The sequence below is a fragment of the Eptesicus fuscus genome, chromosome 1, assembly GCF_027574615.1.
Source record: "Eptesicus fuscus isolate TK198812 chromosome 1, DD_ASM_mEF_20220401, whole genome shotgun sequence".
NCBI classification, from domain to species: Eukaryota; Metazoa; Chordata; class Mammalia; order Chiroptera; family Vespertilionidae; genus Eptesicus; species Eptesicus fuscus.
Window position 1 is genome coordinate 5565616 of NC_072473.1, and position 23852 is coordinate 5589467.

Consider the following 23852-nt stretch of genomic DNA (forward strand, 5'->3'; position numbering starts at 1 on the left):
AAAGGCCAGCACAGACTATGTGATGCTCACGTGTCTAGGTAAGTGATGCTGTGTGCAGGGATTCAGGTAAGAAATGATGCATTCCTTGCCAATCGTTTTAAGTAGGAGTTTACAATTTTCTATTATTGAGAAGGTTTACGTTTCCTACTGTGCCTGTTCCAATATTATAGGCACACTGGATCTGATCCTGTCTGCCACCCGCAGTACTGATCACAGGCTTTTCACAGGTGGCCAATCCTGAGTGACATGTTGGTGACAGTGGTGTCAACTCTGGATGACTACACGTATCCAGGTAGAGTTGATGTGTCTCATAGTGGATGAGGTTTGCTTACGGGTGTCCTGGTGGGGAAAGGATTGTCCTTTATTAACGTTCATGACTTTAGGTTCCTGTGCAGAAATCAGAATGACTGTAACCTTGCCCGTGAACCAAGGACATGGCCATTATGCAGGTAAGTGGTGATGTGGGCTTCAACCACAGCGTGAGCCATCTGATCTGCAGATCACTAGATGAACTCTAATTTTTTTTGGCAACTAAATCGAGGTGACCATCTCTTCTTTCCAGGTATTGAGGTAGGAAATGAGAGTCCTTAGCAATCTAGTGACCTCCAGGTTGTTCAGGTGACATTTTAGAGAACATCATTCTTTAACCCTGCGAGGGATGAGGTGTTGCTGTATCCAAGTACTTATCATAACAGGATGAACTACTGCATTAACCACAGAAATCTTGCAGGTGTCCCGTGGTGAAATGTTGTGATTTCTGACCATGGTCCGGACCTTGGAGTTCTGCACAGGATTCAGGCAGAGTTAATGGTGTCTTTCTTACAGGAGCGAGTGTCGCAGCTAATCTGGGGTATCCTGCTACTCAAAATTCTGTGTTTTCACATGTATCTCTTATGTGTTTCAGATTCCTGTGAAGAAGGTGGTTAAAGGGGGACATTTCTCATATTTGAATTAGTGGTGATATGTCCTCTGCCCATTGTAACCATGACTTATTTACTGGGAGTCAGGTAAGAAATTCTCAGGCCAGTACATCTACTACCAAGCACATTTGTTTTGAACTAGAGAATTGCTGAGCAATTTGAAGTTATCTGTGTAACTACCATGGATCTCCCAAGTCACATTAATAACTGGGTTTTTCTTTCTCTGAGGGGACCAGCCAACTGATGAAGGTGTGTCCACAATTGCATAGATCAGAGAGAACTGGGAGATGCCAGGTAGACTTGGGGTGTGCAATGGTGGCCCACAACACGGATATTTGCATTTTTGATTTCTAGAAGTTTTGACAGTGGACCTGTGTTTTCTGGTTGCAATCTAGATAGCATGTTGAACTTCTTCATGATCATTGCCTGGACAGTGCATAAACCGGTAAATGATGACCTGTGACTTAGGCATCGGACAGACCTTCTGACCTTCAGAAATCAAGGTGAGGTTATATGGTTTCCGTCACACTGTGTTATTGTTTTGCAGCTGACCCGTGAAGTCCTTCTTAGTACTCAGGTATGAGATTCTGTGACATACACTCAGGAGAGAATGATGGATGTGAATAATGATGTTTTTGGAATCCATATTGAATGTCTTCTTTGACTTTAGGCAGTTCAGAATCCTAGCAATCCATTTGTCCCAAGCAATCCTAGTGAGCATTGGCTGTTGCCATTTCCCTGCTCAGAGATTGACTTTGATGCTGATAAATTGATAGGGACACTTCCAGGTAATTTTTCCACGGTCCGTCTCCACATTAATGACCATGGAATGTTTGCAGGTGTCTCTTCGTGAGAAGAAGGTGTCATGGACATCTACAAGTGTAGAGGTAATGGTCATGAGTCTACAACCAAAGCCCTTGATCAAGGCAATGTGCAGTTGTCTCAGTAGCTTAAGACGTTTATTCCACCCATTTTCCACAGTGTGTCTTTCAGGTCACGGTGAGCCCATCCAGGGGAAGCCTATCCACAGTAGGTGTGCAGGCATCCAGTAGTTATGTGGGTCAGGGATGAAGTGGGCCGAAACCACAGCACAGGCCAGCCGATCTTCATGTTCCTAAGGCAGCGATGACTGTGTACCTAACACTTCCTGGTTCCATCGCTTTGGTGCAGGTGGTCAGGTAATAACCATGTGTTTTTTCTGTTTCTCTTTCAGACATAAGTCATGTGTAATGCAGAGTGTCCTGGGTGGTGATATCCGGTGAGTACCCTGGCGTTCCCAAAGTAGTTAGTAAGCATAGGCTATTTTGAGGCATACTCATGAGAGATGATGGTGTCTGCTGTGGAAGATTTTGACCTGATTTAATAGAGTTATCAAGGTTGTGTTGTTGTGTTTCATAATAATGGAAGTGAAAAGCATTGTTGGCAGGTGTGGTCGTAAAATAAGTTGCGATCCTAAACACTGTTGTCACATGTGTTTCTTCAGATTCTTGTGAGGAGAACTCAGTGAGCTAACTATAGTGGTTATTGGAATCTGCCTCTATACGTGGTAGGTGTTCAAGTGGGTCCTACTGCTGTGCAGATCATCTGATACTCAAGATGAGTTTAAATGAATAGGATGCTCTTAACACTTGTGTTAATTACCATGTTTGTAGGGGGAGGGAGGAGGCATGGCTGGTAGTATGGTAATAATTGCACATACTGCCAGACATGCCACCTTTCTCACCCTACAAAAGCCCAGAAGAGACCATATGATGCTCACATGTCTAGGTAGGTGATGGTGTTTGCTAACACTCATTATCACCATGATTCCCCTGCAGGGAATTAGGTAAGAAAAGATGGATTCCTTGCCAATCATTTTATGCCTTGCCAATCGTTTTAATTGTAGGAGTTTACAATTTTCTATTTTGGAGAAGGTTTACGTTTCCTACTGTGCCTGTTCCAATATTATAGGCACACTGGATCTTATCCTGTCTGCCAACCCGCAGTACTGATCATAGGCTTTTCACAGGTGGCCAATCCCATGTGACGTGTTGGTGACAGTAGTGTCCACTCTGGATGACTACACGTATCCAGGTAGAGTTGATGTGTCTCACAGTGGACAAGGTTGCTTACGGGAGTCCTGTTGGGAAAAGGTTTGTCATTTACACTCATTTCATGACTCTCAGGTTCCTGTGAAGTAATCTCAATGATTGTAATATAGTTCGGAACCAAGGACTTGTCCATTATGCAGGTCAGTGGTGATGTGGGCTTCAACCACTGCATGAGCCAACTGATCTGCAGATCACTAGATGAACGCTAATTTTTTTTGCAACTAAATCGAGGTGACCATCTCATCTTTCCAGGTATTCAGGTAGGAAATGAGAGTCCTTACCAGCTGTCCCGCTACTCAAAATTCTGTGTTTTCACATGTACCTTGTGTGTTTTTCAGGGTCCTGAGGAGATGACATGACGATACAGTTCATGGCCGTTAATGGAGGATAATTCTCATATGCGAATAAGTGACGAGGTGTCTTCCACTCATTTTAACCATGACTTATTTACTGGGAATCAGGTAAGAAATTCTAGGGCCAGTATATGTACTAGCAAGCACATTCATCACCATTTTGGTATGTTAGACAAAACTTAGTTGTGAACCATAAGATTTCTGAGCGATTTGTAGATATCAGTGTAACTACCACGGATCTCCCAAGTCACATTAATCACTGGATTTTTCTTTCTCTGAGGGGACCAGCCAGAAGATGAAAGTGCGTCCGGCAATGGCTTAGATCTGAGAGGACTGCGAGATGCTAGTTGGACTTTGGGTGTGCAGTGGTGGCCCACAACAAGGCTATTTGCATTTTCCATTTCTAAAAGTTTTGACAGGGACACGTCTGGAATCCTGTGTTTTCCAGGTAGCAATCTACATACCATGGTAAACTTCATCATGATCATTGCCTGGACAGTGCATGAACCCAGTAATTCATGACCTGTGCCTTAGGTATCCGACAGACCTTCTGACATTCAGATATCTAGGTGAGTGTGTATGATATGCCAAACACCGTGCTATTGTTTTGCAGCTGAGCCGTGAAGTCCTTCTTAGTATTCAGGTATGAGATTCTGTGACATACACTCATTAGAGAATGATGGATGTCAATAATGATGTTTTTGGACTCCATATTGAGTGTGTTCTTGGCCTTTAGGTAGTTTGGAATCCGTTTGACCCTAGAAAGCATAGTGAGAATGGGCTGTTGCCATCTCCCTGCTCAGAGATTGCCTTTTATGCCCCCATACTGATAGACTGATAGGTAGACTTCCAGGTAATTTCTTCCATGGTTTGTCTCCACATTAATGTCTGTGGAATGTTTGCAGGTGTCTCTTCATGAGAAGAAGGTGTCATCGACCTCTTCAAGTGTTCAGGTAATGGTCATGAATCTCCAACTAAAGCCATTGATCAGCCCTAACCAGTTTGGCTCAGTTCATAGAGTGTCGGCCTGCAGACTTAGAGGCCCCAGTTTTTATTCCCATCATGGGCACTTACCTGCATTGGGAGCACATCCGCAGAGGGAGATGTGCAGGAGGCAGCTGATCGATGTTTCTCTCTCATCAATATTTCCAACTCTCTATCCCTCTCCCTTCCTCTCTGTAAAAATCAATAAAATATATATATTTTTAAAAAGCCATTGATCAAGTCAATGTGCATTTCTCTTGGTAGACTAAGAGGTGTATGCCACCCATTTTCCACAGCGTCTCTTTCAGGTCACAGTTAGCCCATCCCTGGGAAGCCTATCCACAGTAGGTGTGCAGGCATCCAGTAGGTATGGGGGTCAGGGATGAAGTGGCCTAAACCAGAGCACAGACCAGCCAATCTTCATGTTCCTAAGCCAGCGATGACTGCATTCCTAACACTTCCTGGTTCCATTGCTCTGTTGCTGGCGATCAGGTAATAACCTTTCGTTTTTACCTTTTCTCTTTCAGACATAAGTCATGGGTAATACTGAGTATCTTGGGAGGGTGATATCTGGTGAGTTTTCTGGCGTTCCCCAAAAAGTTAGTAATCATAGGAATTTTTAAGGGATACCCTTGAGAGATAATACTGTCCGCTGAGGAAGAGTATGACCTGATTTAATAAAATTATCAAGGTTGAGTTGATGTGTTTCATCCTAATGGAAGTGAAAAGCATTGTTGGCAGATGTGATCATAAACAAGTTGTGATCCTAAACATTGTTGTCACTTCTGTTTCTTAAGATTCTTGTGAGGAGAACTCGGTGAGCTAACTATGGTCATTGTGGGAACCTGCCTCCAAAGCTGGTAGGTGGTCAAGTAGGTGCTACCACTGTGCACATCATCTGATACTCAAGGTGAGGTTCAGTGAAGAGGATGCTCTTAACACTTGTGTTAATTACCTTGTTTGTAGGGTGAGGGTTGCAGTATGGTTTGTACTGAGGTAATGGCTGCCCCCAATACCAGACATGCTACCCCCACCCCCTACAAAACCCCAGCACTGACCATGTGTTGCTCACATGTCGAAGTAAGTGATGCCGTGTGCTAATACTGGTTGTCAAAATGATTCCCTTTCAGAGATTCAGGTAAGAAATAATGGATTCCTTGACAATCGTCTTAAGAAGGTTTTTACAATTTTCTATTTTAGGGAAGGTTTACGTTTGCTACTGTGTCTTCTCCAGGATTATAGGCACACTGGTACTTATCCTGGATGCCAACCCACTGTACTGATCATAGGCTTTTCACAGGTGTCCAATCCAGAGTGACATGTTTTTGACAGTAGTGTCCACTCTGGATGGCTGCAGGTATCCAGCTAGAGTTGATGTGTCTCATAGTGGATGGGGTTTGCTTGCGTGTGTCCTGGTGGGGAAAGTGTTGTCGTTTACAAACATTCATGACTTAAAGGTTCCTGTGCGGAAATCAGGATGACTGTAATCTTGCCCCAAAACGAAGGACATGGCTGTTATGCAGGTAAGTGGTGATGTGGGCTTCAACCATAGCATGAGCCATGTGATCTTCAGATTGCTAGGTGAGCGCTGATGTTTTTACCAACAAAATTGAGGTCCCACTCTCTTCTTTGCAGTTATTCAGGTAGGAAATTATAGTTCTCAACAATTGATGTAGCTCCAGGTTGTTCAAGTGATATTTTAGAGAATATTTTTCTTTAACACTGAGAGGGATGAGGTATTGCTGTATCCACATCCATTTCATAGTAGGCCGAACCACAGTACCAACCATGGAAATGTTGTAGGTGTCCCGTGGTTAAATGTAGTCATATCTGACCTGGTCCAGATCTTGGAGTTCTGCAAAGTATTCTGGCAAAGTTGATGGTGTCTTAGACAAGGAAATGTCGCAGCTAACCTTCGGTGTCCCGCTACAGAAAGTTCGGTGCTTTCACAATCATCATTACCATGAATTGTTTACAAGGACTCAGGTAAGCAATTCTAGGGACAATACAGGTACCAGCAAGCACATTGAACCTTTCGTTTGGCATGTTAGAGAACACTTAGCTGAGAACTACGTTTTTGTTGTGCGATTAGAAGATATTAGAGGAACCACCACGGGTCTCTCAGGTCACATTAATCACTGGATTTTTCTTTGTCTGAGGCGCCAGTCACCATATGAAGGTGTCTCCAGCAATGGCATAGATTTGAGAGGACTGCGAGATGCCAGGTATAGTTGGGGTGTGCAGTGGTGGCCCACAACTAGGCTCCTTGCATTTGGATTTCTAGAAGGTTTGACAGTGGACACGTATGGCATCCTGTGTTTAGCAGGTTGCAGTCTAGATACCATGGTGAACTTCTTCATGATCATTGCCCGAACACTGCATGAACCCGGTAAGTGATGACCTGTGCCTTAGGCATCCGACAGAACCTCTGACCTTCAGATGTCTACTTACGTGTGTATGGTTTCCCTGATACCATGTTACTGTACTGTTTTGCAGCTCAGCCGTGAAGTCCTACTTAGTACTCAGGTATGAGATTCTGTGACATTCACTCATGAGTGCATAATGGATGTGAATAATGAAGTTTTTTGGACTCCATAATGAGTGTGTTCTGGGCATATAAGCAGTTCATTATCCATTTGAACCAAGCAATCCTCGTGAGCATGGGCTATTGTGGTCTCCCTGCTCAGACATTGTCTTTTATGCCTCCATATTGATGGATTGATAGGTAGACTTCCAGGTAATTTCTCCCACATTCTGTCTCCACATTTATGACCATGGAATGTTTGCAGGTGTCTCTTCATGAGAAGAAGGTGTCATTGACATCTACAAGTGTCCAGGTAATGGTCATGAGTCTACAACCAAAGCCCTTGATCAAGGCAATGTGCAGTTGTTTTGGTAGCCTAAGACGTGTATGACACCCATTTTCCACACTGTGTCTTTCAGGTCATGGTGAGCCCATCCTGGGGAAGCCTATCCACGGTAGGTGTGCAGGCATCCAGTAGGTATGGGGGTCAGGGATGAAGTGGGCCTAAACCACAGCACAGACCAGCCGATCTTCATGTTCCTAAGGCAGCGATGACTTTGTACCTAGCACTTCCTGGTTCCATTGCTTTGGTGCAGGTGGTCAGGTAATAACCATGTGTTTTTTCTGTTTCTCTTTCAGACATAAGTCATGTGTAATGCTAAGTGTCCTGGGTGGGTGATACCCGGTGAGTACCCTGGAGTTCCCAAAGTAGTTAGTAAGCATAGCATATTTTGAGGCATACTCATGAGAGATGATGTTGTCTGCTGAGGAAGATTTTGACCTGATTTAATAGAGTTATCGAGGTTGTGTTGTTGTGTTTCATAATAATGGAAGTGAAAAGCATTGTTGGCAGGTGTGGTGGTAAAATAAGTTGTGATCCTAAACACTGTTGTCACATGTGTTTCTTCAGATTCTTGTGAGGAGAACTCGGTGAGCTAACTATGGTTGTTATTGGAACCTGTGTATATACGTGGTAGGTGGTCAAGTGGATCCTACCGCTGTGCAGGTCATCTAATACTCAAGATGAGTTTTAAGTGAAGAGGATGCTCATAACAGTTGTGTTAATTACCATGTTTGTAGGGGGAGGGAGGAGGCATGGCTGGTAGTATGGTAATAGCTGCCCATACTGCCAGACATGCCACCTTTCTCACCCTACAAAAGCCCAGCACAGACTATGTGATGCTCACATGTCTAAGTAAGTGATGCCGTGTGCTAACACTCATTGTCGCCATGATTCCCTTGTAGGGATTCAGGTAAGAAATGATGGATTCCATGCCAATCATTTTAAGTAGGAGTTTACAATTTTCTATTTTAGAGAAGGTTTACGTTTCCTACTGTGTCTGTCCCAGGAGTGCAGGCACACTGGATCTTATCCTCGCTCCCAACCCGCTGTACTCATCATAGGCTTTTCACAGGTGGTCAATCCCGAGTTATGTGTTTGTGACAGTGGTGTCAACTCTGGATGACTCCAGGTATCCAGGTAGAGTTGATGTGTCTCATTGTGGATGGGGCTTGCTTATGGGTGTCCTGGTGGGGAAAGTGTTGTCCTTTACAAACATTCATGACTTTCAGGTACCTGTGCAGAAATCAGATTGACTGTAACATTCCCCGGATGGAAAGATCTAGCTGTTATGCAGGTAAGTGGCGATGTGGGCTTCAATCACACCATGAGCCATCTGATCTGCAGATCACTAGGTGAGTGTTGATGTTTTTCTCAACAAAATCACGGTGACCCTCTCCTCTTTGCAGCTTTTCAGGTAGGAAATGATAGTCTTCAGCAATTCAGCAAGCTCCAGGTTGTTCATGTCATATTCATTTATTTATTTTCAAATTAATCTTCATTGTTCAGATTATTACACTTTTTCCTCTTTTTTCCCCCATAGCTCCCCTCCACCGGGTTCCCACCCCACCCTCTGCTCGTAACCCCCCCCCCACACACACACACACTGTCCTCATCCATAGGTGTATGATTTTTGTCCAGTCTCTTCCCGCACCCCCATAGCCCCTTGTCCCCTATAATTGTCAGTCCACTCCTTTACTATGCCCCTGATGCTATTATATTCACCTGTTTATTCTGTTCATCAGATTTTTTATTCACTTGATTTTTAGATTCACTTGTTGATAGATATGTATTTGTTGTTCACAATTTTTATCTTTACCTTTTTCTTCTTCTTCCTCTTCTTAAAGAATACCCTTTAGCATTTCATATAATACTGGTTTGGCGGTGATGAACTCCTTTAGCTTTTTCTTATCTGTGAAGCTCTTTATCTGTCCTCCAATTCTGAATGATAGCTTTGCTGGGTCGAGTAATCTTGGTTGTAGGTTCTTGCTATTCATCACTTAGAATATTTCTTGCCACTCCCTTCTGGCCTGCATAGTCCCTGTTGAGAAGAGCTGACAATCGTATGGGTATTCCCTTGTAGGTAACTAACTGTTTTCCTCTTGCTGCTTTTAATATTCTCTCTTTGTCTCTTGGCATTTTAATTATGATGTGTCTTGGTGTGGTCCTCTTTGGATTCCTCTTGTTTGGGGTTCTGTGTACTTCCTGGACTTGTAAGTCTATTTCTTTCACTAGGTAGGGGAAGTTTTCTGTCATTATTTCTTCAAATAGGTTTTCAATATCTTGCTCTCTCTCTTCTTCTGGCACCCCCATAATTCGGATGTTGGTATGCTTGAAGTTGTCCCAGATGCTTCTTACACTATCTTCATATTTTTGGATTATTTTTTCTTTTTGCTTTTCTGGTTGGTTGTTTTATGCTTTTTTGTATTTCAAATCTTTGACTTGATTCTTGTGATCCTCTAGCCTGCTGTTGAATCTCTGTATATTATCCTTTATTTCAGTCATTGTATGCATAATTTCTAGTTGGTCCTTTTTCATGTACTCAATGGTCTCACTAAATTTATCAGTGGTTTCTAGAAGATTCTTGAAAAACCTTATATCCGTGGTTTTGAACTCTATATCCAGTAGTTTGCTTTCCGCCATTTCTGTCATTTGTAACCTGTTTCTTTGTCTCCGCATTTTGGCTGCTTCCCTGAGTTGATAGAGTGGCTTTGTGTGCTAGGTGTCCTATAGGGCCTCCCCAATTACCTGAGGTGGACACTGTTGGTGCACCTCTTTGTGGGCTGTGTACACAGTCCTGTTGTAGTTAAGCCTTGGTTGCTGTTGGTATCACTGGGAAGAATTGACCTCCAGTCCAATTGGCTGTGAGGATCAGTTGTGTCTACAATGGGAGAATTTCTGTGCTGGAGACACCCTTATGGGGCAGGACTTGCTTCAGTGGGGCTTTCGTGCTAGCTGAGTCTGCCCCCTGAGTGTGGCCCTTATGGATCTGAGGAGTTGTAATCTGGATGGTCCCACTCTGACCACTGGGTACACTGGTTCTTGGATCTCCAAGGAGGTATAAATTTAGCTCTTCCTGAGGCCACCCAGCAGTAGCTATGGAGAGATCTGCAGATTCCTCTTCTTTGTTTTGGGTTTGGAGGTGCCCAGATGAGGCCCAGCTGTGAAACAATGCAAGCTGCTGTGGAGCCTTGGGCCTTATTTTGGAAGATCTGGGGCTCTCTGACCCAGCTGCAGTTTGTTAGGTAATTTTAGATTGCAAAGGGCCAGGCCATTCATATGCAAAAGCCTCTGTGCACAGCTTGGGTGGGGTTGTAAATTGGGTGGGGCAGGGTCTTAGGGAATCAACAGGGTGGAGCAAACAGCAATGGCTTCCCGTCAGCCCTGCCCTAAGAGGCCCCCAGTCCTCAGTTTCCCGTGGTATTCGCTGCAAGCACCTCTGAGAGAAAGCCACCCTCGTGTTCTGGCCAGATGCCAGATAGTCCCGTTTCCCCCCCCCCCCCCCCCCCCCCCCGGTATGAGTCAGGGTCCCCAGAGTCTTGCCCGGAACTGGAGTTCAGTGCAGTCAGGAGCTTGTGTCTCCCTCCTGATTGAAAAAGACAACTGAATCCTCAGTAGCCAGCCTTTTCCACGCACGCCTCCGTACCTCTGCACTTTACTTCCACACCTCCTCTGAGCCTCAGTGTGCTTTTCTCTTCCCTTCTAGTTGTAGAATTTCCACTCAGCCAGCCTTCCTGTGGTTCTAGATGATGTCTGTTTTGTCTTTTAGTTGTAGTTTTGAAGTAGTTGTGCGAGGCAGCAAGTTTAGGTGTTTACCTGTGCCACCATCTTGGTTTCTCATGTCATATTTTAGAGAACATTTTTCTTTATCCCTGCGAATGATGTGGAGTTGTTGTATGCAGGTCCTTATCATAATAGGACAAACCACAGCACTGACCATGGAAATGTCGTAGGTGTCACAGGGTAAAATGTTGTCTTATCTGACCGTGGTCCAGACCTTGAAGTTCTGCACAGTATTCAGAGAGAGTAGATGGTTTCTTATAGAAGGAAGTGTCGCAGCTAATCTGGGGTGTCCCCCTACACAAAGTTCTGTGTTTTCACAATCATTGTTACCATGAGTTGTTTACTGGGAGTCAGGTAAGAAATTCTAGGGACCAAATAGGTACTAGCAAGCACATTCATTTCCAGTTTGGTATGCTAGACAAAACTTCGTTTTGAACTACAGTATTGCAGAGCGATTGGAAGATATCAGTGCAACTACCATGGATCTCCCAAGGCACATTAATCATTGGATATTTCTTACTCTGAGGGGAAGAATGCCAGATGCCAGGTAGAGTTGGGGTGTGCAGTGGTGGCCCACAACAAGGCTATTTGCATTTTCCATTTCTAGAAGGTTTGACAGTAAACACTTATGGCATTGTGTGTTTTTCAGGTTGCAGTCTAGATACCATGGTGAATTTTATCATGACCATTGCCCAGACAGTGCATGAACCCATTAAGTGATGACCTGTGCCTTAGGCATCCAACAGACCTTCTGACCCTCAGATGTCTAGGTAAGTGTATATAGTTTCACTAAGACTGTATTATTGTTTGCAGCTGACCCCTGAGGTCCTCCTTAGTACTCAGGTATGAGATTCTGTGACATTCACTCATGAGAGAATGATGGATGAGAATAATGATGTTGTTTGGACTGCATATTGACTGTGTTTGGGGCCTATCGGCAGTTTGGAATCCATTTGACCCAAGTAATCCTAGTGAGCATGGGCTGTTGCTGGCTCCCTCCCCAGAGATTGCCTTTTATGCCCCCAGAGTGATAGATTGATTGGTAGACTTCCAGGTAATTTCTTCCATGGTCTGTCTCCACATTAATGACCTTGGAATGTTTGCAGGTATCTCTTCGTGAGAAGAAGGTGTCATCGACATCTACAAGTGTTCAGGTAATGGTCATGAGTCTCCAACCAAAGCCATTGATCAAGGCAATGTGCACTTGTCTCCATAGCCTAAGATGTGTACGCCACCCATTTTCCACAGTGTGTCTTTCAGTTCACAGTGAGAGCCCATCCCCGGGAAGGCTATACACTGTAGTTATGCAGGCATCCAGTAGGTATGGGGGTCAGGGATGAAGTGGGCCTAAACCACAGCACAGACCAGCCAATCTTCATGTTCCTAAGGCAGCGATAACTATGTATCTAACACTTCCTGGTTAAATCACTTTGTTGCAGGTGGTTAGGTATAACCTTGCGTTTTTACCTTTTCTCTTTCAGACATAAGTCATGTGTAATGCTGAGTATCCTGGGTGGGTTATATCCAGTGAGTACCCTGGCATTCCAAAACTAGTTAGTAACCACAGGATTTTTTGAGTGGTATCCATGAGAAATGATGGTGTCTGCTGAGGAAGATTTTGACCGGATTTAATAGAGCTATGAAGGTTGAGTTATTGTGCTTCATCGTAATGGACCTGAAAAGCATTGTTGGCAGGTATGTTCTTAAAACAAGTTGTGATCCTAAACACTGTTGTCACATGTGTTTCTTCAGATTCTTGTGAGATCTCAGTGAGCTAACTATGGTCGTTATAGGAGCCTGCCTCTAAAGCTGGTAGGTCGTCAAGTGGGTCCTACCACTGTGCACATCATCTGATACTCAAGGTGAGGTTAAGTGAAGAGGATGCTCTTAACCCTTGTGTTAATTACCTTGTTTGTAGAGTGAGGGAGGCGGAATGGCTGGTACTGAAGTAATGACTGCACACAGTACCAGACATGCCGCCCCCTTCCCTCTACAAAAACCCAGCACAGAATATGTGATGCTCACATGTCAAGGTAAGTGATGCTGTGTGCTCACACTCATTGTCGCCATGATTCCCTTGTAGGGATTCAGGTAAGAAATGATGGATTCCGTGCCAATCATTTTAAGTTAGAGTTTACAATTTTCTATTTTAGAGAAGCTTTAGGTTTGCTACTGTGTCTGTCCCAGGAGTGCAGACACACTGGATCTTATCCTGTCTGCCACCCGCAGTACTGATCACAGGCTTTTCACAGGTGGCCAATCCCGAGTACGTGTTTGTGACTGTGGTGTCATCTATGGATGACTGGAGGTTTCCAGGTAGAGTTGATGTGTCTCATAGTGAATGAGGTTTGCTTGCGGGTGTCCTGGTGGGGAAAGCATTGTCGTTTACAAACATTCATGACTTAAAGGTTCCTGTGCGGAAATCATGATGACTGTAACCTTGCCCCGAAATGAAAGACGTGGCTGTTATGCAGATAAGCGGTGATGTGGGCTTCAACCACAGCATGATCCGTCTGATCTGCAGATCGCTAGGTGAGCGCTGATGTTTTCCCCAGAAAATCGAGGTGACCATGTCTTCTTTGCAGACTTTCTGGTAGGGAATGATAGTCTTTACCAATCTAGTGACCTCCAGCTTGTTCATGTGATATTTCAGAGAACATCATTCTTTAACCCTTCCAGGGATGAGGTGTTGCTGTATTTAGGTCCTTATCATAGTGGGAGGAACCACAGCATTAACCATGGAAATGTTGCAGGTGTCACGGGATGAAATGTCATATCTGACCATGTTCTGGACCATGGAGTTCTGCACAGTATTCAGGCAGAGATTATGGTGTCTTAAAGAAGGAAGTGTTGCAGCTAATCTGCGGTGTTCTGCTACTCAAAGTTCTGTGCTTTCACACATATCGTGTCTTTTTCAGGGTCTTGTGAAGAAGACATGACAATGAAGTTCATGTTGGTTAAAGGAGGACATTTCTCATATTCGAATAAGTGGTGATGTGTCCTCACACTCATTGTTACCATGACTTGTTTACCAAGAGTCAGGTAAGAAATTCTTGGGACCGTACACATACTAGCAACCATATTGAATTTCTAGTTTGGTATGTTTGACAAAACTTAAGTTGAACTACCAGACTGCTGAGCGATTGGAAGATATCAGGGTAACTGTCACGGATCTCCCATGTCACATTAATCACTGGATTTTTCTTTCTCTGAGGGGAACATCCACCAGATGAAGGTGTCTCTGGCAATGGCATAGATCTGAGAGGACTTCGAGATGCCAGGTAGAGTTGGGGTGTGCAGTGGTGGCCCAGAACAAAGCTATTTTTAGTTTCTATTTTTTTGAATGTGTGACCGTGGATACATATGGCATCCTGTGTTTTCCAGGTTGCTGTCTAATTACCATGGTGAACTTTATCTTGATCATTGGCCTATCGATGCTTGAATCCCGGTAAGTGATCACCTGTGCCTTATGCATCCTATAGACCATCTGACTTTCAGTTATCTAGGTAAGTGTGTATGGTTTCCGTAACACCATTTTATTGTTTTGCAGCTGACCCGTGGTTTCTTTCCTAGTACTGAGATATGAGATTCTGTGACATTCCTCATGAGAATATGATGGATGTGAATAATGTTGGTTTTTGGACTGTATATTAAGGATATTTTTGGCCTGTAGGAAGTTCAGAATTCATTTGACTCAAACAATACTTGTGAGCTTGGGCTACTGCTGTCGCCCTGCTCAGAGATTCTGTTTTATGCCCCCATGTTGATAGATTGATAGGCAGACTTCCAAGTAATCTCTCCTATGGTCTGTGACCACTATACTGACTGTGGAATTTTTGCAGACATCTCTGAAAAGAAGACTGTGTCTCTCAGTTCTTTGTAGTCATGGATGTCTTCAACTATCCGGTTAATGGTGATCAGTGTTTAAACAATGCTGTTGACCCAGAGAATGTGCAGTTTCCAGGCAGTTTAAGACATTTATGGAATACATTTTCCACAGTGTTTCCTTCGCCTCATATGAGGACAATACTGGTAAGCCTATCAATGGTAGTTATCAAGGTATTCAGCAGGTATTGAGGTAATGTCTGCTGTGGGCCTATGCACAGCACAAAACATCTGTTCATTACATATTTTTTGTATGTAATGCTGTGTGCTTCTCATTACCATGAATTTTTTGTATGTATTCATGTAAGAAATGAAGGATTCTTCACCATTTCTGATAGCCATGTGTTTATACACACACACACACACACACATATTACATCTAAACCAACATATATTAAGGGATTAGAAATAAACAGGTTTTTATAATGATTGTTCCCTACCAAAATACTAATTATAGATTTTTTCTGGTGTACAGTGCAGAAATGTTGATTTTCTGACCTCAGTGTAAGCTTTGGATTTCTTCATGTATCCTGATAGATTTACTGTCTCATAATGTCAAAGTAAACAAGTTTATTTGCTGATCTGGTGGTAAAGTTTATTTCTTTTAATACAGATTTCACAATGTGTCTCCAGGTTCCTATCATATAATCACAGTTTACCTAACATTTTCATTAATGGGACATATGGCTTGTATGCTGGTGAGTGATGATATGGGCTTAAACCACAGTACCGGGCATCTCATTCCCAGAATGCTAGCTAATTTACCATTATTTCTTTGCAGATCCCTAACCAGTTCTAGAAATTAATAATTTTCATTTTTTATATTTTACTTAACATTTCTTTTTAACTATGCAAGTTTTGAGTAATTTCATACATCCACATAATTATCATGATATTCAAATCATCATGTAAATTTTCAGATATTCCATTAAGAAAGTCTTACCTGACCATGGTCCTGACATGGTATACTTCTAGTGCTCAGGTAGAGTTGATGTTCTCATAATGATGAAAGTGATGAATGTTTTTCTTTTTTGTGGGTGTCTTGATAGAACAGGTTGTATCCTTTTGCACATATGTCATAATGGGTTGTTCAGGTTCATGACAACAGATCATGGTGACCCTATCAATGGCTGTTAACAGGGGACACTTCTAGAATCCAGATTAGTGATGATATGCACCTTCACCATATCATAGACCAGGCACTCTTTATATTCTTAGGTAAGTGATGCTTGTCCTTGTTCTACCATGAGATTTTTTTTCTAGGTTTCAAGTAAGAAATGATAATGTTTTACCAGTTCTAAAAATCATGTTATCCTACTGGTTTATATATTAGAAAATATTTGTGTTTAACTATGTTGTTGTTGAATGATTGTCAGGTATCCATATAATTATCATAGATCTGAGAGTCACAGTAGTAACCATCAGTTTTTTCCCAGGTTAGCTTTCAAGAGATAATGGTGTCTCTAAGACTGGCTTAGACCTTGGAGTGCTCCAAGATTCCAGGTAGATTTTTTAAAATATATTTATTGATTTTTTACAGAGAGGAAGGGAGAGATATAGAGAGTTAGAAACATCGATGAGAGAGAAACATCTACCAGCTGCCTCCTGCACTCCCCCTGCTGGGGATGTGCTCGCAACCAAGGTACATGCCCTTGACCGGAATCAAATCTGGGACCCTTCAGTCTGCAGGCCACCGCTCTATCCACTGAGCCAAACAGGTTAGGGCAAGATTCCAGGTAGATTTGATGAGACTTGCAGTGATGATAATAACAAGCTTATTCAGGGTCCAGGTAATAAAGGTGTGTTTATAAACACATGTGTTACAGTGTGTCCTTTAGGTTACTGTTAAGAGATGATGATAAACCTCATAATGATCAGTAGTTATTTTGCTTGTATCCAGGATAAGTGATGTTGTAGGCCTTTTGGATACTACAGACCATCTGATATTCAGATATCTTGGTAAACACAGATGATAGTCCTAACTTTTGTATTACCAAGTTTTTTTGCAGGTATCCAGGTAAGAAGTGATATTGTCCCAACCAATACTAATAATTAGCCCTTATTAATTTAGAGTTTTATGGTTCCCTTTAAGTTTGTAGTAATCATAGGATTTCCAGGAATCCAGGTTATGGAATTGTTCTTAAACATTGTTATCTCTTTGGTGTTTGTAGGTTTCAGTTCAGTCATTGTTGAGAACCTAAGTATGATATTAAAGGCAAAGTTTTGCTTGCATCCAGTATAAGATGATGGTGTTTGTACCAGTTAGAGGTCATGAGAATTTGCATACATCCAAGTAGGCAATGATGGTGTTCTTAGACAAGCCTAGTGGCCAAGTTTATTTGCAAGTATCCTTGTAAGTTGTGTTGACTAACCACTGCAGTGATCTGGGAAATTTTGCCAATATCCTGTCATACATACTATGAAGGCACCTCTAACTGAGGCGTTTTTCTTGGGAATTTGCAAGTATCCAGGTAAGAGTTGATGGTGTCCTTAATGAAGATGATAACCGTGTGATTTTGCAGCTATCCCAGCATGATATGACATATCCCTACTGTGACCTAGATCCTGTGCCTCTCTAGGTATTCAGGTGAGAGGTGGTATTTGTCTGATTACATTAATGACCAAGGGGCAGGGCGGGTGAAGAGCTGCAGGTATGCAGGCAGAAGATCATTGTGTCTGTATCTACTGTGCTGACCTTTGAATTTTTCATGTGTCCAGGTAAGAGGTGATCAGTCTCTTAACTTGCTAGTATCCTTGTGATACTTTAGTTGTTCTAGTAAGGAGTGATATGTTCTTAACCATGTTAGTTACCATGGGATTTTGCAGGTATCCACATAGAAGATGATGGTAGTTCTAACTATGGTATTGACCACAGGATTTTGCAGGTATCCCCAGCATGAAATTATATATATCCACAACTATATTGTTTATCCTCAGAGTTTTTAGGTAATCTGGGAAGAGATAATGTTATTGCTAACAACACTAATGGTCATAGCATTTTGCAGATACACAGTCAAGAGATGATGGTGTCTTTATCAACATTGGTGTTCATGGCAATGAAAGAAGACTGGGATACTTTTATGGTTAGCTATATATTTTCTTTTTATTAATATTTCATTAATTTGCCCTAGCCAGTTTTGCTCAGTGGATAGAGCATCAGCCTGTGGACTGAAGGGTCCCGGGCTTGATTCTGGTCAAGGGCACATGCTGGGGTTTGGGCTTGGTTCCCAGAAGGGGACATGCAGAAGGCAGCCGATTGATGATTCTCTCTCATCATAAATGTTTCTATCTCTCCCCTCTCTTCCTCTCTGAAATCAATAAAAATATATATTTAAAAATATATACTTCATTAATTTTTTACAGAGAGGAAGGGAGAGGGATAGAGAGTTAGAAACATCGATGAGAGAGAAACATCGATCAGCTGCCTCCTTCACACCCCCTACTGGTGATGTGCCCGCAACCAAGGTACATGCCCTTGACTGGAATCAAACCTGGGACCCTTCCAGTCCACAGGCCAATGCTCTATCCACTGAGCCAAACCAGTTAGGGCTAGCTATATATTTTCTTAAAAGAATTTTAACATTTAATGACTACTCAATATTCACAATCATATTTTCTTATATCCATTTCTTGATTTCTTCAATTTATTTCATAATCACATTGGCACCAGTAATCTTATGCCCACATTTATGAAATATTTTAATACCTAAGAGCCATCAATACAGACATACTTCATGTAAAATGTTATTCCTAAAGAAAAGTGGGCTATAGATTCAATTCTTAGTTAACGGGTTAGGGAAAACCAAGAAAGAGAAATATTCGTGTGCATATTCTGGAGAAAAGCCTTTGTACTCTCACCCTCCTGATATGAATAGGTATTATGTGATATGTTAGAAAAAGATGTGAAATTTTATAGATTAAGGGGGACTTGAATAGCTCTTATGCAGTTATTAATTCAGTTATTTAAATTTTATTTAGATTACACCGTTGAAACAGAAACTAAGAACTTGGTGACCAACTACTTCACCACCATCATGAAAGTGAAAGCCCTGAATGCAGAGAGGTCAATCAATGTCACACTATGTTTAGTTACCACCTGCTCTTTCAACTGTCCTGTTTGTTTGAAAGCCTAAGACGGATTAAAAATCAGTGAAGCAAGTGGGCTATTGCTTGTTTGAATCAGTATATCTCAGGAAACGTAATTCCAATTGGCCAGACTCTCCATCATGCACTTTGGTTTTTTTTGCTCAAATATTCCATGTAAAATTCTCCTTAAGAAAGCCCTCATTCTCAGTCCCAACCCTCCAGCTACCAATGTCTCCAATGAGGGAAGCAACCTAGTCTGAATTTCAATTCAGCCAAGTAGGATCCCTGTGAACTTCTGTGTCCTTGGCCATGCCCATAGTAGGCACTCAATAAGTGTTATTGAAGTAAATGAGTGCTTCTTGATTGTTTAAATTATTGTGGTTTAACTCATTCAACCACCATTCTTTATTCTAGTGTATAAAGGTAAGAAAGCTAAAAACTCCATTTCTCAGACTTCTTACAACATGCATATGAGTGTGATTTAGGTTCCACCATCAGATGTAGCAGTACGTAACTTTTATTGGAACTGAGTCATGGGTAGAAAGGCAGGGAGTGGATGTCCATTTTACTGGCATGGATTGTGGCAGGGGGATCATAGTTCTGGGAAAATGTGTTTGAAGAGCTTGGAATTCATAAAATAGGCAAACTAAAGCTGGAGATATAGCTTGGGGTCAAGTATACTATTTTAAAAAATATCCTTTCATTTTTTCCATGTTTTCCTTTTATTTTTGTTTTTGTCCGCGTTGGCTCCAGGCCAAAAGCCTCTGCCGGAGGCCAAGGCTTTTGGCCTGGTGCACGCGCATGTACCCGGATCCTCTGCCGTGCTCCCCTTTGTCAGCGCCTCAAGCCCCAGCAGCAGTGGCTGGGGATGAGCTGGTGATCCCAACAGCCTGGCAGCTCAGTGGCGGCGGCGGAGGCAGCATTGGGCCTGGGGACTGGCGAACAGGCAGAAGATGGCCCTGATCGCAGGAGGCTACCCGCACAATTTAATCTTGCGCTGGGCCTCTAGTCCCACCTAATAATAGACATATATGCAAATTGACCATACCTCCGACACACCCACAAGCCACGCCCACCATCCAATCAGAGCGAGCATGCAAATTAACCCAAACCAAGATGGCTACAGCCACAGAGAGCAAGGTTTCCTAGGTAACAGAGGAAGCCAAGCTTTCCGCCTGCCCTTGCCAGGCCTAAGCCTCCACTCAAGCTACAAAGTTTCAATTATAGAAGGTAAACAAATTCAAACAAATGGCAGCAGAATGGAGCTTGAGAGAGCAGGCCAGGGTTGCCGCTGGCAACAGGGGAAGCAAAGCTTTCTGCACACCCTGGCCGGGCCCACCCGCTTAAGGCAACACAGTTTCAATTATAACCCCAACAGAAATGGCTGCTGGCCTGGAGGGATCTCCAGGCTACAAAGTTTCAATTGTAGAAGGAAAATAAATTCCAGATACCATGGCCTCCGCTTGGGTTGCCAGGGGGCGTGGCCGACCTGCAAACCACCACAGGCCCCTTGCTCAGGCCGCCCCACGCCCCAAGGGAACCCCCACCTGATCCAGGACACCCTTCAGGGCAAACCAGCTGGCCCCCACCCCTGTACCAGGCCTCTATCCTATCTAATAAAAGAGTAATATACAGATTGATCATCACTGCAACACACAATATAGCTGCCCCCATGTGGTCAAAGATCCTGCCCCCATGTGGACACAAGATGGCCACCACAAGACGGCCAGCAGGAGAGGGCAGTTGGGAGGCACTCGGCCTGCAAGGGAGGGCAGTTGAGAAGGACCAGGCCTGCAAGGGAGGGCAGTTGGAGGTGATCAACCCTGCAGGAGAGGGCAGTTAGGGGTGACCAGGCCAGCAGAGGAGGGAAGTTGGGGGCAAACAGGCTGGCAGCAGAGTGGTTAGGGGGTATCAGGCTGGCAGGCAGAAGCGGTTAGGGGCAATCAGGAAGGCAGGCGGCAAGCAGTTGGGAGCCAGCAGTGGATTGTGAGAGGGATGTCCAACTGCCCGTTTAGGCCCGGTCCCAGTGGGATCAGGCCTAAAGGGGCAGTCGGACATCCCTTGAGGGGTCCCATATTGGAGAGGGTACAGGCTGGGCTGAGGGACAACTCCCCTCCGTGCACGAATTTCGTGCATCGGGCCTCTAGTATTGTAATAAGGATAAGAGAGTTTCACAAAGAAAAAACCAACTATTATTCCAGTACTGAAGAACATGAACACTTTCCATTTTCCCCTGTTTTTTATCAGTCATTATCCATATGAACACATATTAGATAGGTGCCATAACATTGATATACTTTCATATTCTGATTTCTTTCTCTGAAAATTACATTGTAAATATATATGCACATATTTTTAAATATATTTTATTGATTTTAATATATATTTTTATTGATTTCTGAGAGAGGAAGGGAGAGAGATAGATACATCAATGATGAGAGAGAATCATCAAGTGGCATGCCTCCTACCGGGGATCGAGCCCACAATCCCAGCCTGTGCCCTGACAGGGAATCAAACCATGACCTCCTGGTTCATGGGTTGATGCTCAACCACTGAGCCACACCAGTCATGGCCATATTTTAATATATGAAAAAAGGCAAAAATTGCAAGGAAACATTAAACATGTAATTCTATGTATGTATATATCCTTCATTCAACAATAAGTACCTATCAGTAATAGGTACAGTTTCATGCACTGGGCATCAACAGTGAAGAAGGTAGATAAAGTCCATGCTCAAAGGAAGATAACATTCTCTAGTGGGTTACAACTCCACTGATTCATACAGCCTGGTGTCCCTGTTATTTCATTATGTCATTGTCCCAGCATAGTTAATAGTTCTCACTCTCAAAGGTGTCTCAGTTTGGATGATACATTACATGGTCACCCTGTATATAATAGGTAAATATACAAGTGAAGATATACGTTAATAGCAGAGTAACAAATGCTATAGAAATTTCATAAGGTAAGGTGATGTAATTGGAAAAAAGGACTCCTTTAGTTGGAGTCGTCAGAAAGTCCTCTCTGAGGAAAGCTCAGACTGAATGACAAGAAGGAGCCAAGCAGGCGAAGATGGAAGGCATAAGCATTCTAGGAACAGCAAATGGAAAATGGATGTATCCAAGGACGGGAAGGCAGGGGAGATAGAGTGCAGTCTGTGAGGGCGAGAGAGGCCCAAGAGTAGGCAAGGGCTAGACTTTACAAGGCCTTGTATGTCCTGGGGAGGAGCTCGGCTTTCATTTGAAATGCAGTGGACAGTCTTTGAAGGAGAGCAAGTAACCTAATTTGTGAGTCTTTGCCCAATTTATTCAAATCCATAGGACAGCAAATCAATTCCTGTAAGGCATTCTCATACTTAAAGTACAAAGGCTCCTATAGCAAAGCCACAGATACCATGATTTATGGAAAAATCGTATTTATTACCAACACTAGAATGAAGGGTAAATTGATATGACTTCAAATAACCCTAAGCTTAACTTAAATTCCTGAGAAGCATATATACTTACAACTTCTTCCTCTAGCGTATTAAAGAATAAAATAAGGTGTTCATTTTTAGAATGCACTTGCAAACAAATGCACATTTTTACAAGATTCATCATGCTCCCCTCTCATCATCAATGCCGTTAGTTAAGGATTATGCAATTGGAAGGTAGTGGGGACAGGTCTCTAGACACAAAGGGGTGGCCATTTGGGACAGACTTGGTCTCATGGGTAGAATTAGTTGGAGAGGAAAGGAGGAGCAAGGTGCCAGAAGTCTGGTCTGGATCCTTGGTAGTAGGTGTTCCAGCAGCTTCCAGGCTGCTTCTGGAGCATTTTAAGATGGCACAGCTCAGAGGCGCACTCCACCTGCTGCGCTTGGTCTCCCAAGACCCAGCATTGACCACATAGGTGTGTCCAACACAAGGGTGCCAGGCTGCAGAGGTTGGAATAGGGCCAAATTCTGGGTCACACACGGCTCACCAACCATGTCAGCTTTGGTTTGTCTTTTGGTTTTACAAATTCCAAGCTCCTCAAATACATGGTACCCTTGCCGTAGGCCATGTCACTAAAATGGATGTCCACTCCCCGCCTCCTACAACCAGGACTCCGGAAAGGATCATGCCCAGAGGAAATGTCACAAAGGCTTCATCTGTGCCTCGTAACCCTATGTTTGGGGCATTCCTGTGGTTATGGCTTCTGACCAGTCCCCTTACTGTCTGACTCTCTCAGCAGATGCACCCTTGCCAGCTGGCTAATTCTCTCCCCTGGTTCTCACTGTGGATTTGAGACTGTTGATTTCTTGTTTCCGCAACATCTGGGGCATAAAACAAATAGAAGCATTTCCATTATTCGCCTGCAGAAATAATTAGTTGCTTGAGGCTGCTCTGGATAGCAGACCTATATACAGCACGCCAGCCACCTAATCTATCATTATCTCAAGTGCCGCCTTCCCTGGCGCCAGCAATCCTGTTAGGACCTTCATCATCTCCTCTGTCACCCTTCGGTTCTTCTAGTCTTTTCTGTTTCCCTCAGGACTAGTTAAGACAGATGCTAATGTGTTGGTGAGGTTTTGAAAACAACACTTTTCATAGCAGTGGTTTGAGCTAATGGTGTTTTTCATCTCAAAAATGTTTTACAAACATTAATTAAGCTGCTAACTCCCTGGTGGGCTTAGGCCAGGAGAATGATCACTCACGGAGCAGGTTTCCGTGTTTACCTCAAGCCACAGAAAGTCAAGGAAACAAGGCCGGGGAGCTCCCCCCTAACAGCTCTTTTCTTGGAGGGTTTAACGTGCCTTGAGAAGGTTCGCGATGCTCAGAAAATGAAGGCTTTTGTGATGTTTCCTAAAATGAAACCCTTTGAAATGTTTATTAAGTGAAGTCTACCCAGTAAAAGCCACCTGTCAAAAA

The 23852-nt window shown here is 43.2% G+C and overlaps 1 long non-coding RNA gene and 3 other non-coding genes across 4 annotated transcripts; all 4 read left to right on the forward strand.

Moving 5' to 3' along the window:
- The first annotated feature begins 2569 nt into the window (after nucleotides 1-2569).
- MIR9186F-2 (microRNA mir-9186f-2) lies at nucleotides 2570-2649 on the forward strand. Its single transcript, NR_128980.2, has one exon. It is a non-coding gene; the product is annotated as a microRNA mir-9186f-2 (primary transcript).
- Nucleotides 2650-7948: 5299 nt separating this feature from the next.
- On the forward strand, nucleotides 7949-8028 carry MIR9186F-4 (microRNA mir-9186f-4). Its single transcript, NR_128981.2, has one exon. It is a non-coding gene; the product is annotated as a microRNA mir-9186f-4 (primary transcript).
- A 4882-nt stretch (nucleotides 8029-12910) lies between these two features.
- On the forward strand, nucleotides 12911-12988 carry MIR9186C (microRNA mir-9186c). The gene has a single exon (NR_129168.2). It is a non-coding gene; the product is annotated as a microRNA mir-9186c (primary transcript).
- Nucleotides 12989-13200: 212 nt separating this feature from the next.
- LOC114227586 (uncharacterized) lies at nucleotides 13201-19031 on the forward strand. The gene is made up of 9 exons (XR_008555957.1): nucleotides 13201-13310; nucleotides 13403-13526; nucleotides 13913-14036; nucleotides 14209-14275; nucleotides 14379-14442; nucleotides 15493-15577; nucleotides 16020-16097; nucleotides 17885-17962; nucleotides 18858-19031. It is a non-coding gene; the product is annotated as an uncharacterized LOC114227586 (long non-coding RNA).
- Nucleotides 19032-23852: the final 4821 nt, after the last annotated feature.